At 32.8% G+C, this 16,617-nt stretch overlaps 1 long non-coding RNA gene and 1 pseudogene across 4 annotated transcripts; one reads left to right on the top strand and one right to left on the bottom strand.

Moving 5' to 3' along the window:
* Positions 1–2,543: 2,543 nt before the first annotated feature.
* On the bottom strand, positions 2,544–12,876 carry LOC147395351 (large ribosomal subunit protein uL11 pseudogene; annotated as a pseudogene). Of its 3 annotated transcripts, none has more exons than XR_015180450.1 (2): positions 12,283–12,876; positions 2,544–4,696 (listed from the first exon to the last, which is right to left on the bottom strand). The product of XR_015180450.1 is annotated as a large ribosomal subunit protein uL11 pseudogene, transcript variant X1 (transcript). The 3 variants fall into 3 exon arrangements; XR_015180451.1 differs by having other exon boundaries at positions 2,544–2,911; positions 12,283–12,875; XR_015180452.1 differs by having other exon boundaries at positions 4,617–7,121.
* LOC147395352 (uncharacterized) lies at positions 4,472–7,356 on the top strand. Its single transcript, XR_015180453.1, has 3 exons — positions 4,472–4,583; positions 5,211–5,395; positions 7,195–7,356. It is a non-coding gene; the product is annotated as an uncharacterized LOC147395352 (long non-coding RNA).
* Positions 12,877–16,617: the final 3,741 nt, after the last annotated feature.

Below are 16,617 nucleotides of genomic sequence, written 5' to 3'. Positions count from 1 at the left end.
TCAATTCTAACAATCACGCTTTGATAATATTTTCGAACGGTTTAAAGAATCCCAGCCAAAAAAAAAAAAAAAAAAATCTGATATTGCCTCACCTATTCTTACGAATGCCACACCAATTCCAATGTAATTATCAAAGAATTGCACATAGTTGGTGTGGCGTTAGTAAAGTTGGTGTGGCAATAGTAATTCTATATATAAAAAAAAACTCTGATACCTAGATCTAGTGATACACATTCAATGGAAAACAACTAAGAAATATTAAATAAAAAAAACAAATGATTTATTTATGTCTTCATTCACGGATAAGCGATGAGAATGTTTTATTTCCAATTGAGAATGATTACAACCCTAACTTCAACAAGCGTTTATTGCCCAAACCAAAAATAATTCTCCTGAAGTTGAAAATGTCATATTTGCCCTTACATCAAATATCTTATTAGAGTTTCGCGCTATCTGTGAACACTCGAATGATAGTATCCTTGGAATTTTAATTCAAGACATTTAACCGAACAAGTACTCACTAATCTTCTTCATCCATTCCCTCTTCGATGGTCGTCTCTAATTTCGGAGAATTTGAAGGCTTTTGGAGAGAAATGAGAAGGGCTAGAGCAACCTCAATCTAAGTAGGGATAGAATAGGAAATTCTCATCGTTGCAATTGGTGATTTAATTCTCTCTTCCTCCTATTGTAGGTTGGAAAAGCGAGAGATGGGTAAGAGAGAGAGGAGATGTGATTGATAGAGCCTTTCAAGAAGGATATTTTAGGAAGAAAACAAAATTGAGAGATGGGTTCAGACTTGAGAATTTATTATTAAAGAAGAAAATATACATGGGCATTGTACAGGAACGATGATGGAAACAAAAAAAAATCAAATATCGAAAAGATAGGTTGGCAATCAAAAGTAATTAAGGGTGTCTAGCGAAACCACGTGGACATTAAAATGTATGATCAGGAGTATCTTTGGGGAATATTTGTGGAGAAGAGAAATCTTTGATGGAAGGAATATTCAAATATCTTTTTTTTTATACCAGATCTTGAAAGTAATGAAATCTGTTCAGATATTTTTTATGGAAGAGAAATCTTTTGTTGTAGACGTTTGATTATGTATTTCTCCTAGAATTCAATTTCCTGAAGTGATTTTCTAACTTGGGATGGAAAATTGAATGTCAATTGAGTTGAATCAAGTTGATAACTCACAAGTTGACACGAACGAGCCAAATATAATTTTAAATTTAAATATTTAAAGTATAGTTTTAATATTTAAACAAAATTCTTCGCAAAATATTATATATTTAGTGATTCAGTCAAGTTTGTAACTTGATTGGGTGCATTTTCAAGCTGAATCGATCAAGTTGACTCAGCGAGTTGGTTCCATCATATGTTGAGATTGCATCTTTTAATCCAATCAAGCCAAATTGACTCAGTCAATTTTGAAGTTAACTCACTAAGTTAAAAAAATATGCTAAAAACAGGTCTCTTTTTTTCTATCATTTCCCATGTGCAATCGAAGGGTGGAATTTATTTTCCTACAATATTCACTTTCCAATGACCATTTTCTAAAAAAGTTTGTATTCCCTTAAAAACAAATTCCCTGCAATCAAACAAACCCTAAGGGTCTGAATGATCACAATGAAAACATATTTAAGAGAAAGTGAATTCCATATGAAAATTATCAAAAAGAAAGCCTGCATTTAGTTTACGAGTCGAGATAATTGAAAATAAATTTCTTGGCGGTGGAAAAATATTTTACCTCCTAAAGAGGAAAAATCCATTTTTTTAATGCGAAAATAGTTTTTTAAGATATTAAGTCATCCTCACCTTAAAATTGCATTTTTCTTTTCTGGAAAAAATCATTTTCCCACCAATTTTGTATGTCCAATCATCTAGATCTAAAGGGTATACGTGCTTCTGCAGAACATCAATAATGATCTCCTCATCATAAAGATCATTCTAAAAAAAAATCAGCCCATTCTGAAACTTTTAATCCATACATTAAAGAATGTTTAGCACAATGAAGTATATATATATATAAAAGAAATCTCTCCAGATTTTACTATCAAGTACACTCCTTAACAAAACCTTTTAAACATAACACACCATCCTTTAAGATGGGATGAGAGAGTGATTTTCGTTGGAGAAGAAAATTAGTATTGTGTGTAGATTATCCTTTTGTCCTTGATTCCTTTGTTAGTGCAAACCTTAATGGACTTCTAGCTATTTGGAACAATGGTTACAATTTTCATGAAAACATTTTATGGAGAGATATTTTTGCTCACAAAAGGTCAATTCAAGATTTCATAAAATCTCAAATGACCAATCGTACGAAACTTAACAATGGGTAGTCTTGTAAATTTGGGATGCCTCAATACACATGGGTTCGTGTGACTGGTAAGTCAGGGATTCTGTAAACTCGCAGATTGAATTGTCTCTGAGCAAAATATTGTTCAACATTTTAACCCAAAATCCTAGAATTATATATATATATTTATATTTTCTAAAATATTGCTACATAGGGTGTAAAACAAACAAGAAAACACAAAGAATTAAGTGATTAAGCAAAGCCTTTCATTTCTTTTGAGAATAATAATTACAACTCTAACTTATACAACTGTAGGTTTCACAAGCGAAAACTTAATCTCTAATAGAGTTTCGCTAAACATTTGAAGAACAATACACCCAACACAGACTAATCTTCTTCATAATCATCATCATCATCATCTATCTCCTCTTCCGTGATTGTTTCCAATCTCGGAGAATTCGAAGACTTTTGGGGAGAAATAAGGAGGGCTGGTGCAACTTCAATCCAAGAGTAGTGCAAACATCTCAACTCTTTCGCCATTAGTAGATATGGAAGAAGAAATTCTAAGGGGTTACTACAATGGGTTATTGAGCCTCTCTTCCTCTCTCCTTCCTGTTTCAGGAGGGGAAAACGTGATTGAAGAAGGATATCTTAGGAAGAAAAACAAAATTGAGGGATGGGTTGAGCGAGTTGAGATGAAAAACAGGGGATTTATATAGGTAGGGCTGGGTAGGGATGGAGGAAACAAACAAGACTAATAATAGCATAAATTGGTTAGAAATCAATTACTAATTAATGAACGATAGTCAGCCAAACCACGTGGACAAAAAATGTGATTCAGAAGGATACATAATTCCTCTAAAATTAGATTTTAGTGAGAAAAGAAAGAAAAATGTGCGGAGCAGAGAAATCTTCGATGGACGGTCCATTGTCTTTGTTATAGAACTCAATCCAAATATCTATCTACCTGTATTTATCTTAAGAGAGCTGTTATTGACGCACCAACTTTTACTATTGCCACACCAATTCTCATGTAAATCACCAAAAAATTGCACACAGTTGGTGTGGCTATAGTAACTATCTTTTTTACCAAGTTAAATGATTTCAAGGATAAATGAATTCATATATATTAAAAAAATGATCTTCGGATAATAAATGAATTCTAGTGTCTAATTGCACTAATGAAAATGTGAAAAAGAGAATTGGTTTGAGGGAGTGGAGTGGGGTGTCAGTATCATTTCCTTAGGGGCTGAATGGGAAAATATTTTCACTACTAGAGGGATAATCATTGTGGAACAAAATTTTGCTTTTCTAATAAAATACACCTGAAAATTGAATTTCCTACAAAAAAATAATTTCCACCCCAATTCTAAACTATCCTAAACAAGGAAACCATTTTCCAAGTGCAACAAATAAAATACCATAAAATAATTTGCACATCTTAAGGATGTCAACGGATCAGATCAGGCCCAAAAACCAATCAAACAACTTCGATATGGAATCTCTATGAATTTTCATCATCTCTACCCATCTAAGCCGTTAGTTGGACAATTGAATTTTCCTTTTCTAATTTGTTTACTGATGTTGCATACCATACTATTACACTAAAGTAGATTCAAGAATTATAACCAAATATTGTACATCACGAAAGCTTAAAACTTTCCATAAAAAAATTACTGTTCTTAAAAATTTCCCAAATACTAGAAATTTCCTTTTTAAGGAAAAAAGTTTCCAACAAATACATATTTAAGTTCTAATAACGCATCGGTAGATTCATAGATATTCAATATATCGTTATTGTGACGATCTAGATCATATTGCAAATGAGGTGAGCTTAAGAGGAACAAAAATGATTCTAGATTTGGAACTAAACTTATAGTCTTATTTTCAGAATGTTTATTATCATCAGCACAATGTTCGTGCAACATCGATGATATACTTATGCATCATATGTTTAGGTAGAACTCTGTTCTCTTGGTAAACATTTAGGGTCTGTTTGATTATGCATGGATAATAATAAGGATTTGAGTTTCCCTGGAAAATCTTAATTTCAAATGTTTGATTGCAGATTTTTTAGTGAAAATCTATTTTCCAATACAAACAAAAGTCCTCCATTTTCAGGATTTTGAAATCCTGCACTCACGCCAAGGAAAATAATTTTCCAGCCAACACGGGACTTTTTAGCCATTCTTTTTCCAACCATTACGTTACCTGATCGAGCTCTACTTTCTGATTCTTTGCACAAATGACCCTTCAACTCCATCTTCATCACAAGAACTCCAAGGTACCAACCACCAGGTTCATTCTTTTCTCTCTCTCTCTCTCTCTCTCTCTCTCATTATTATTTTTATGAGACCCTGTTGGAAGCCCTTTCTTCTTCTAGACAAGAAAGTGAACCTTTAAGAGCATAAAGGGTGCAAAGAAGAAAGGTATGGCATTAGTAAATAGCTCACCAAAACTAAACACAAAGAAAGCAGATTCCCTTTCGTCTTCCTAAGAAACAATTATAATCTTCTCAATTAACCATGAATTTTAAACCTAAAAAATCTTGCATTTTTCAATGATTCAAAACCCAAATGAGGATCGCTAGCAGAGAGAACAAACATAATGGTGTACAGATAAAACCCCAATAAAAGCAACAGAATTGTTTAAGCTTTCAAATTCAATACCCCTAACTCCTTCCCAAATCAAGATAAAAGGGCAGTGGCATAAACCCTTTAGAGATTTCCTCAAATGGGTATCTACAAAAACCCTAACAGAACGTAATTCCTCTTTAATTATAGAGAAACTAAAATGGGTAAAGGTCCTACCACTTCAATAACAATGCTTCCCTAATGGTTGTTGGTAGAACCCTTAGAGCATCAAATGCTGGTTTAAAGCAGGTAAATCTCATAAAAACATCACTAACAAGTTTTTGCAGAAAGAGTAAGAGAGGCATCAAATTCCCACTTTTAGTGATCAAAGATTAATGGAGGGCCTCTAAAGGGTTGTTAAACAGACTAGAGAGAGAGAGGGAACTTTGCTTATCTGCCCAAGTTATAGGTGAAATGTGTGACTTTTGAAAGACATTCTACCTACTACCAACTGCTCTTGCAGGTAAATTATTTTCAAATTAGTCCTTGTAAATTATTTGAATTATTTATCTTATTTTATTATGGAGAGGTTCTTCTCTTCAAGCTCAAGCTTGCTTGTATCTTTCTTTTTACTGACACATTTACCAACTATCCTAACAAATGTCTTTGCTGTTTGTTCTACACTCATATTTCTCACTACCAAATTACCCTCTCATTTCTTTTGAGAAAACTTATAATGGAAATAACCTTCATCACCCTCAATGTATGTGTCCCACCATATCATTAACTTGGCTTTTTAGTATTTTAATAATTTGTGAGTAACGTTTTCAGATGAACTAAAATAGGATTTTGTCCTTATAATCCACACTGATGCTAAATATTAAGGGAATCTATTTTGGGCTTGGACCCATAAAAAAGACGGCCCACCAATCGATGGACCATATAGATTAGTCAGTGGGCCATATTAACTGATCTCACGACAGAATTTAATGAGAATAACTTTCTTTTTCAGGGTAATTTAGACATTACCTTGAAGGGAAAAAAGATGTTAGAAATTTAAAAAAATATAATAAAAAAAGTTAACAAGAAAAGGTTAGGGTGACAATAGAAACTTGGTCGTCTCCTATTTATATATGATTATGCACTTCTTATGTCTATTGTTTAAATGCTTAATTGATAAGATGTTGACTGCACAAGAAAAAAATAGGATTGCGGTCATAACATTGATGGCCAATACATATGTGATCTTAACACATCTTAGACATAGACGATCTCTACCTAGAGCACCTATAATAAATAGAGATTATGAGAGAAGACAGATTCTGAATAGGTTATACAACGAAAGTGGCAGGCTTTGAATAGAACTGCATTTCATAGATTGTTTAACCGTTTAAGAATACATAGATTGGTTGATCATCGATCAGTAAAAGTTGGTGATCAAGTCTCTATGATCTTATTAACAATTGGGCATGATTTGAGGACTCGACGAGCAAATTTTTCTTTTATACAGTCTTCTAAAACAGTTAGTTGTTATTTTCATGTTATCTTGAAAGCATTGATGAGTATGTACAAGAAAATCATCAAGGTAGCAAAACAAACAAATTGTCCCAGAGACGACAACATTAGAAATTATTATCATTACTTTGAGGTAATTGTAAAGTTGACCATGCTTACAAATAAATGTGTATCAATGATGTGATATAACCATGAGATTTTGATTTAATATACGATGTTATAAGAGTTATAGACGATACTTAAGTTGTTCCCGTGGATGAACAACCTAAGTATTGCAATAGAAAAGGAGATATTCGTCAAAATGTCTTGGTCGCATAGACTTTTGATATGAAATTGACATGTGTTCGCTGGTTGAGAAAGATCAACACATGATGGTTGCTTATTAAGAGATGCAATTAGACCTAGGACTGATAGACTCACTGTGCCATTTGGTGAGTATAATATTTAAATAATTATATTATATTATATTATTTCCTAATATGATGACATACAAATATGACAATTTTATTTTATAAATTTGCAATATAGGTAAATATTATCTTGTAGATGTTGGATTCGCAAATGTTCCTAATTTTCTTACGTCATTTCGTAGTGCTCGATATCATTTAAATGACCATCGTGGGAGCGTCTTTCGTCGAATGCAAAAGAACTCTATAATTATCGTCATTCTTCATTGCGAAACGTAATCAAGAGAACAATTGGTCTTCTAAAGAAACAATTTGCGTACTTGATATCTGCACCATTTTTTGACATCAAAACATAAATTAAGATTATCTTTGTATGTTGTGTTATCCATAATTACATTAGGGATTTTGACCCGGAGGACATATGCAAGAGTGATCAAATAGAATTGGAGGAGGAAGAACCTGATGACATGCTCAAACAAGAAGAACATATTATTATTGTTGCTACTCCGGCATGGACAGCAAAAAGAGAAGCATTAGCTGAAGTCATGTGGGCAGAATATAATCAACGTCATCCATAGTTATTATTCTTTCTTTTTTTTACTTTATGTTTTTTGTTTTGTTTTTTGTTGTAAATCGTTCAAATTCAATGTCTATTTTTTGAAGATTTTCTATAAATATGGAAATTTGTATGTAATGAATCCAATTGAGGTTTTAAGTTTGCCTTTTGTAATATCTAGGATCTTGTCTCTTACAATATTGGAATTATAATAATGTTCTTTTTCTTAAAAGATTAAATATTGCTTGAAAATTACTAACCTTTATAATTGATAGTTTTTCCATCATATTCATTTTGCCTTTCAGCTTTAGCTAACATTTTATTCCCTTTAAAAAGTTTAATACATTTATTTGTGATTGAATGTGTATGGATTTACTTATCATAGGAATGGAATCTTCATCTAAAAAGGGAAAGTAACAAATGTAGAAGCAACCAAAAGATAAACCATATTTGCATGAGACATACTTATGGATAGTATTCTAATGGAAGTATTATTGGAGGAATATGGCCTAGGGCAAAAAACTGACAATGGATGGAATACGAAAACCATAAACAATGTTTGTTTTGTCCTCCGTAAAAAGTTGGAAAAAGAAGTAAATACTCAAAATGTATGATACAAGCTCTAGACACTTAGAAAGAGATATCTCAATACAAAGAAAGTGATCTCACAGAGTGGTTTTAGATGGGACAAGGATACTCAATTAGTGACGACAAATGATGAGGCATGGAAAGAATATATAGAGGTATGTTTTCAAAATATTAAACTTTAAGACATTCTTTTTTCTTCATACATATTATCACCCTGATTATTTTTTATTTATTTTTGTTTTTTCTTATTAGAAACATCCAAAAAATGTAGAATACCATCATAAGTGCATTTCATTATATGATCTTGCCATTATTGTTGGTAATGATCAAGCAAATGGAGAATGATGTACAACTGGAATAAAAACTGAACTAGAGATGTCTCTAATTGAAGAAATAGGTAAGAACTCTTCCTTAGTTTATGCGTTCTCATCGTAGGATTTTGTAGTGGCATGCACATGGATCTATTTTACACAACAAACTTCATTTTAATCCCATTTTTTATTTCATTCATTTGACTGTACTTGGTAGGTTGTCAATAATGTTGTTGTCCTCTTGAAGAGAATGTTCTTTCAAGAGTCTAGATTGTTGGATGGTACTCATGTTGATATGAAATGGATGTTGTGTTACGGATAGTCACGACTCCAAACAATACTAAGTTTAGGTAATGTTTGATAGCATTTCCAACTCAAACGCACATGTTCACACGCAAATAACCATTCACTTTCAATGCTAAAGTTATTCATGAGAAAATATGATGCATTGCATATTTCATCTTTCAATGTATTTTTTTTTTTTTTTTTATGTTAGGTCATGATGAAATAGATGATGAGGTGCAAGAAACAATTGGACAAGATAACATACCTATACAACAAATAGGATCTTCATCAATGCCTCGTGAAAATTCAAGTACTAAGAAAAAGCGAAAGCATCATTCTAAAGAATCTAGTGATGCAACAATCTCCACGACAACGGAGAGACCTAATATGACCAAATTGCAAAAGGAGCTCAATGAAGTTCCCGATATCTCTTGAGAAATTATGCTAGAAGCGATGACTACTTAGGTGAGCACCAAGAAATAGCATATATATACCTTGACTTGGCAAGTGACATGAAGAGGGATTGGTTATTTAGGCGCTTAGGAAAGTCATATGGCATTTAGGTTGTTGGATGTCATATTTTTTTAGGAGATGTAGTTACCATAGTACAAAAAATCATACTGATTTGCACTAGTTATATATTGCATTTTTAGGGGGATATATCTTACATATTTTTTTTTGTATACTTATTTTGTATTAATCATGATGTATGACCAATTCATCATATTTGTAAATTCTCTACCATATCAATGTTATATATTGTAATTTTTGGGGTGAAAGTATTTCTTTTTTAGATAGACTTTTTATTGTGTAGGATCCATTTCATTTAGTAAGTAAAAATTACAAATAAACGATGAAATTGGAAAATGTTCTCATTTGCCAACATGCAATCAAACAATGGATTTGGAAAATGAATGCATTTTCCAAGGTGCAATCAAACATACCCTTAGAGATATGGACGAGAATATAAAAAGGGAGTCAAAAGTTGTCCCTTATGCCCCAACCTTAAAAAGATACATATTCTTTACTTTTTTTAAATCTCTTCCAATTGCAACTTACTTTAATAACTCTATTTTTTTTATTATACCAGTCTCAAGAAATAAAGAAGAATATTTGAGTTTCTAAAAATGAGTATAACATTTTGTTTTTAAGTATTCTCTCTCTCTCTCTCTCTCTCTCTCTCTCTCTCTCTCTCTCTCTCACACACACACACACACACACACACACAGAGAACAAAGAGAAGAAGATTTAAGCTCCTGAAGAGGAAGTGAAACTTTTCCAAATAAAAAAAAGGTATGATAATGTTAGAGTGGTGTGAACTAAAAGAGTGCAACTTTTTTTTTCTTCATGAGTGCAATCATACCAATGTGTTGTAAGGGAATCTTTTAAGTGATTGGGTGCAAGTGATTCTCTGTGATTTGCAAATAGTAGCTCTTAGGAAAATGACTCCCCACCTAATGTTAATCTCTCACGATTCTCCCACCTCCAAAACTAAAAACCAACTCTCTTTTTGACATTTTCCTATGAGCAATCAAATAGAGGAATTCATTTTCCCATGACCATTTTCACAAGAAATTTATATTCCCTTGAAAATAAATACAAATCCTAAAATTAATTGCACCAAATCACTTTAAAAATTCCTTGCACTCCATTGGTATGATTGCACTTCAAAGAAAAAAAATGTTGCATTTCTTGAACTCTAATCAGTCTAGCACTACTCTACCTTCTTTAGAAGGTGCACTTCTTCTTTAAAAGCTTAAATCTTCCTCTTATTTGTTTCTTGAAATTGATACAATAAAAGAGAGATAGAAAGTACCGTCTTTGAAACTTATTATTTTTTTTGGAAGCTCAAATCTTATTCTTATTCTTCATTCCTTGAGATTGGTTAGAAAAAAGTTATACATAGCGTTATTTAAGTAAGGTGCCATTAGTAGGCATTTTAAAAGAATTTTTTTTTTAAACAAAGTTTTTTAAGATTTGAGTGCAAGCATAGTCACCAAGTCAGGGTTCAGGAATAAGTCAGCAAGGGAAAAAGTCAAAAAAATCGAGAGAAAATGGGGAAAAAATCGAAATAGTGTTAAAACAATATATATTTTTTTCTACTAAACGATATTATCCTTTATATCATCAAATCCTATTTTAAACTTAAGAATAAATGGTCTTTGAAAAAACCCTTTTAAAATAGTTTATTCAGCAAAAAAAAGTCACATTTTTTTTGTTTAAATCGCGACTTTTTCATAAAGTCATGATTTAATCGTGATTTAAACACGATTTTTTTTTTTAAATCGGCGACTTTGGTGACTATGAGTGCAAGGGTTGACTAGTGATCTGTAAGTAGTTGCTCACCCTAAGGTATCACAAACCATTCTCCAAATTATTCATGAATAGATTAAAATGTCACCATTGTTCCACATCTACTAGACAATGAAGGTGACCATCATGTATGATTGTATCACAAGTCAAACATTTCCTTCCAAAATGAAATCAAAGTTTGTGAGGCTATATCCACTCCTTACTCTCTGCTCATTTAAATTCTATTGCAGGCATTTGAAACCAAATCATCTTCTTCTCTATCCTCACTCATTTTTGCCAAGAGCCATCTGTTACTCCACAGATATCTCATAACTTAAAAACAGCAAGAAAGTTTAGATTCCACAAAAAAAAGCCTCATCAAACATATCCACCAACATGAATGGAACTATATTTAATCCACTTAGAACATCAATGGTACCCAAATACCTTTAACATAAACTACATACATCTTGTCCTCTATCTACTTTTTCCTAAAATTTCAAGTAGATATTGTCAAATACCCTCATCACTAAACAGATTCACTAACATAATATGGGCTATATATGATCCACTCAGTACATTAATGGCACCCAAATATCTTATCTTAAAGATACCTTAGTGTAAAAGCATGTTTAGATTATGACAAATGCCTTAATCAAATACATCCACCAACATAGGGTATGTTTAGTCCACTTCAGACATCAATCCAACCCAAATATCTTACCTTAAAATATATAAATCTAGAATTGTTTTAAGTTCATTGCTTAGCTTTTAAACCCAATATCTAAATCTAGAACCTTCAACTTGCATGTTCATTCTAACTAGGGAAGTGATCGGGCCTTTGTTGCTCTCAAGAGCGAACCATTTCAATCAACTTCCCATTAATTTATCGCCTATTGGGGCTACTCCTAAATTTTTGTAAATGCATTCGTCTCTAAATGTTATTAAATTCACTCTACAATAAAACATTGCTATAAACATGACAAAAAAGCATTTCAAAAGAATCACAGGACACGTGTAAATCTATTAAACTTGCAAACCAAAACATGGTTTTAAATCTCGACCAAGACAACTTGTCCAATACGTCCCGGTATCGTCCACCAACGAGACAGATAGACAAGTTAAACGAGTATCGGACGACATTTAAAATCATGGTTCATTTATCTCATTGTTGCATGAGACGACTCAAACGTATCAGAAAGCTTGTCCAAGACAACTCGGTCTTGTTCATGGACGAGTTTCAAAACCAAGATCCAAAATGCACTTCACTATAAATAAAAACATATCATCCAGAACCTCAAAATAAAACATGAATTTCAAAAGTTCCCAAACAAAATTTTCAATTCTATTCGTGCACTCTATTTAAGATTCAAACTGGGGATTTTACGCAAAAATTAAATTAAATATCCAAAACAGTATTGGAGAAAAATGATAAAGATAATTCAGAAAGCAAAACCTGCAACTCTCATTCAAAAATCTCCATCATTCTTGTGGGATCTCCACATCTCCATCAGAAATCTCCTGCTGCAAATCCTTCGGATCCTTTCCATCGACCGTACACCCAACAGAAACGCACGTGCCGAGGATCTCCTTCACAGTTCCACTCAATTCCTTCGCCATGGATCTAGGTTTCATAACCTTAGCGATCTCGATCACATCATCTAGAGAAATGTTTCCTGTGTGTTTGATGTTCTTCGTCTTCTTTCTATCTCTCTCCGGCTCTTTCAGAGCTTTGATCACCAGAGCTGCCGCCGAAGGCACGACGGAGACCTTCGCCTGACGGTTTTGCACCGTCAGCTTCACCGTCACACGGAGACCCTTCCAGTCCTTCGCTGTCTCTTTCGCGATGTCTTCTCCGATCTTCTTTGGAGACAGGCCTAACGGTCCGATCTTCGGAGCGAGTGAACTTGCCGCACCAACCTCACCGCCGGTTACTCGGACATAGACGTCGACAACCTGAGATGGATCGAACTTGGGCGGCATGGTTGAGGGATGGAAGGTCTAGGGTTCCGGCAGTTGGGTTAGGGTTTTGAGTAGAGAAATTGGGGAGAATAAATTTTGGACTTTGCAGTGATGCGAAATTACGATTTTGTCCCAACGGAGTAGCCCAAGCCCAACCTAACTCGTAAATAGGCCTAAATACTTGCGGGATAGGATTGGAAATAGGTGAATTTATTTAGGTTGGGCTCTGGTTAGGATTTGAGGCCTGAACAGCATTGAACATTAACTAAGCGGCCCATTGACGGCCCTTTTTAAGATTCTCCAATCCATTTGTCATTAAGAAAATAATTTCTCATTAAAGAATCTAGTTAGGCTAGAGATGGGTTCACTGACATTTAGAGCATATTGTTAAAACATAGCTAGCAAAAAAATAATATTAAGAGCATTATTATTGAAAAATAATATTAATTTATAATGGTTGGAGGATATTTTCCTTAGATGAGATATTGGGATATTAGGGTAGACATTATTAAAGAGTCCACGCGGTGAAGACGCGGTTGACGAGACATATGGACACAATCATATATCTTTTTCTTTGGGATACACAAGAAAAATAGATTTGTGATTCTGTGCACATCAACCACTCTAGTTTTAGCAAGTCAATTTATTATTAGTCATTATTAAATTCATAATGGATTTAGTTATATTTTTCGATCCCCAAATCCTTGTTCTAGATTATAAGTGATTAGATCAAATTTAGGATCAATTCTGATGGGTTAAAAAAAAAAAAGTTTTGAAAAAAAATGACATCCACAAAAATGATCTTATCAAATCACTTTAATTACAAAAAATATTTTTTTATGTAGTAGACAAATTGATCAATTCTCCATTTCCTTAACCTAGAATTGAATCGCAACTTATGTCTAAATTGAATCAAATCAATTCAAAGTTATCGATTTGATTTGATTGTGAGTTTGTAACCTCTCAAGTTGCACCACTTATTCTCAAGATACATGTCTTGTTGTGGTAGTTGGATTTTGCATTTTAACCATCCAAATTTTGTTTTTTTTTTTTTTTTTTTTTTTAATGTGTCACCCTATCCCGACCATAAGTAGATGTGGTCATTCTTGATGTTGATTCATAATTAATTTGATATATTTTTTACATACTAACATTTTATAGAGTAATTTTTTTTTCTTTTTTTCTATAAGTCTAAGAAGCAATGAATTGAATATCATATGATAATTAATGGGCCCAACTAAATTTGCAAGAAGAAGATAAGATGTTCCACATAAACGAAAATATAAAATTTATCAAATCAATGACGTGTCATCTTCTGCGCGCTTCATATAAATTTTCCTATATGAGGGACTGTCATCAAACTCGTTCTCTTTGAACGAATTTCTATCGATATGCGAGTTGTCGAAGGACGAGATATTGAATTTGGGTTAGACAGAAGCAGGCCAAGACTAGCTGGCAAAGGAGATCTGATCCGACTATGGGCCCTACTTCACGTGTTTGTTAGACATAGAATTGACACGTGGTATCATATTTTGTCCAACGGGACCACTTTCTATGCGCTGGAATCAGATAAACCAAAATATGCAACACGACAAAATTTCCTCAATTACTTAAATACCCCTTCTTTTGTGTCAACTCGTTTAATAAAAAAAAATACTTTACTTACTAAGCTAGTAAGATTTTAAGCCTTACTAAGCGTCGATTTGCTCAAATGGATTGGCCATTGGAAATCCAACACCACAGCTTTCTATATTTCATGTAAAAACTCATATCCATTTATTTTTTCAAAAGCAAATTTCTTTTGGACTCGATCTAATGTTTTGTGTTTTGGAAGTTAATGGCAAAGAACTTCCACCTTAATTCTCAAATTTAAAATAAAAATTCAATCATGAAAAAAAATAGATTTTTTTTTTAATTAATAGAATTGTGTCCCCTACACCTTAAAACATCGCATCATGATTTTGGATTAGGACTAGCATGGGTCAAATAATATCCACTTACCTGGATTATTCAAGTATGAGTATAAATTTGTTATCCAATTAAGAATTCGGGTAAATTTATCTATTGTTATTTTTAATTAAATATTTTTAGATACAAATATGGATATGTGTCTTATCTAACTTGAAAATTCATTTATCCAGATTTAATATGATAAATTCATAGTAAAATATATGTATATATATGATTTGAATATCCACTTGAAAATTTGTGTAAAAGTCGGATATGAATATCTTTTAAAAAAATGGATGAATAGTCAAATATTAATATCCTTAGTATAATTGTATAAAAAATAGGATATGAATAATCTGAAATAGAGTTGGATAAGGATATGGAAATAGTTTCATCCAATCCACACCCGACCAATTGTCAGGCCTATTTTGGATGCCAAATCTGGCATTGAAGCAGTCATCTCGCTTCAAATTTCAAAGCAGTCAACTCGCTTCAAATTTTGAAGAAACCCTTTTCATTACAAGACACATGGCATTTCCTATTTATTTCACACCTCCCTTGAAATGCCACATGGAATCCAATGGAGAGGGTTCCTCAAAATTTTGAAGTGAGATGGCCACTTCAAAGTTATTCCTTGGATGCCAGAAGTTGAGCCCAAATATCATTAGTAAAGGTGAAATCCTTATTTAATAAGGTTAGTTAGACTATTTTTTTAAGAATCATGATAATTTGACTATCCTATGCAGCAAACTCAATCGACTCTCTCGACGTGACAAGTTCAGGAACAAGAGATCTGTGCTCCTCAGATGCACGGCTACACTTTCTTATTAAAAAAGTGTATCTCATCATGTATCTCGAGGAGTGCAGATCTATAACTCTCAGACTTTTTACGTCAGGTAATTGATTGAATATGCTAGGTATGATGGTTGGATTATCATGACTCTTTTTTAATCCCCTCAAATTCTATTCATGCATTAACGTACCATAAAGAAGAAGAGTAAATAACTGAAATGCCCTTGTATTTTCAAATTAAAGGAATATCCCTTGATCTTTGATAAACTCTTGTACAGGCTGTGTGGGATTTAATAAACAAATGGTAGGAAATTTTACTCAATTTTAAAAAATAAAAAATAAAAAACAAAAAAATTTGTGACAAACGTATCTATCTAGTTAAGATAAATAATAATAATAAAAATAAAAATAACTTATGGCAAAGAAACTCAATTCTATTTCAGTTAAAAAGGTTAGAATGTTAGTTGAAGATTTAAATGATTTGAAGATAAACTTCAACAAAAGACGGCAGTTATCACGGACATCCAGTGGTTGTCGTTAGAAGGAAAGATTCAGTCTTCCGTAGTAGTATAACCTTACCTTACTTCACTTCTCTTTTATTGCCACGATTCTTTCCTTCCACTAACCCATGAATTTTCATGGGAAGTAGTAATCAATCAACAAGATCAATCATTTATATCCACTATATTTTAAGGTTTTTCACCATCCGTATCTGATCCCTTAATAGAATGACATGTAGTAACAAAGAATAATTTAACTCCTGAAGTACACAATCTCTGCTCACTTTTCTGATCCTAGTTCTTTTTTCCTTAATTAGGAAATAGAAAATCTAACGTGTAATTTATGTTGAAAGTCGAGGGGCATTTTGGTAAAAACACAGTTGCCGAGAAGACAAGAGGGAGAGCTTATCCGAAATCCATTCCTGCCTTTATAAAAGCAGAGCAAAAACTACAGAAACAACGAAAAACAGAGAGTAAAAAACAAACAGAGGGACTTTTCAATCTCGAGATTTCTTCTTTAATGGAGGCCCATTTCAAACCCAGTTATAGAGCTAATCCGATTTATTCAGAATCCCTATTCGAATTCG

This window comes from Akebia trifoliata, chromosome 8 (genome assembly GCF_017979445.1).
Source record: "Akebia trifoliata isolate Shusen 1 chromosome 8, ASM1797944v1, whole genome shotgun sequence".
Lineage (NCBI taxonomy): Eukaryota > Viridiplantae > Streptophyta > Magnoliopsida > Ranunculales > Lardizabalaceae > Akebia > Akebia trifoliata.
This window is presented reverse-complemented; position numbering and strand designations above follow the sequence as displayed.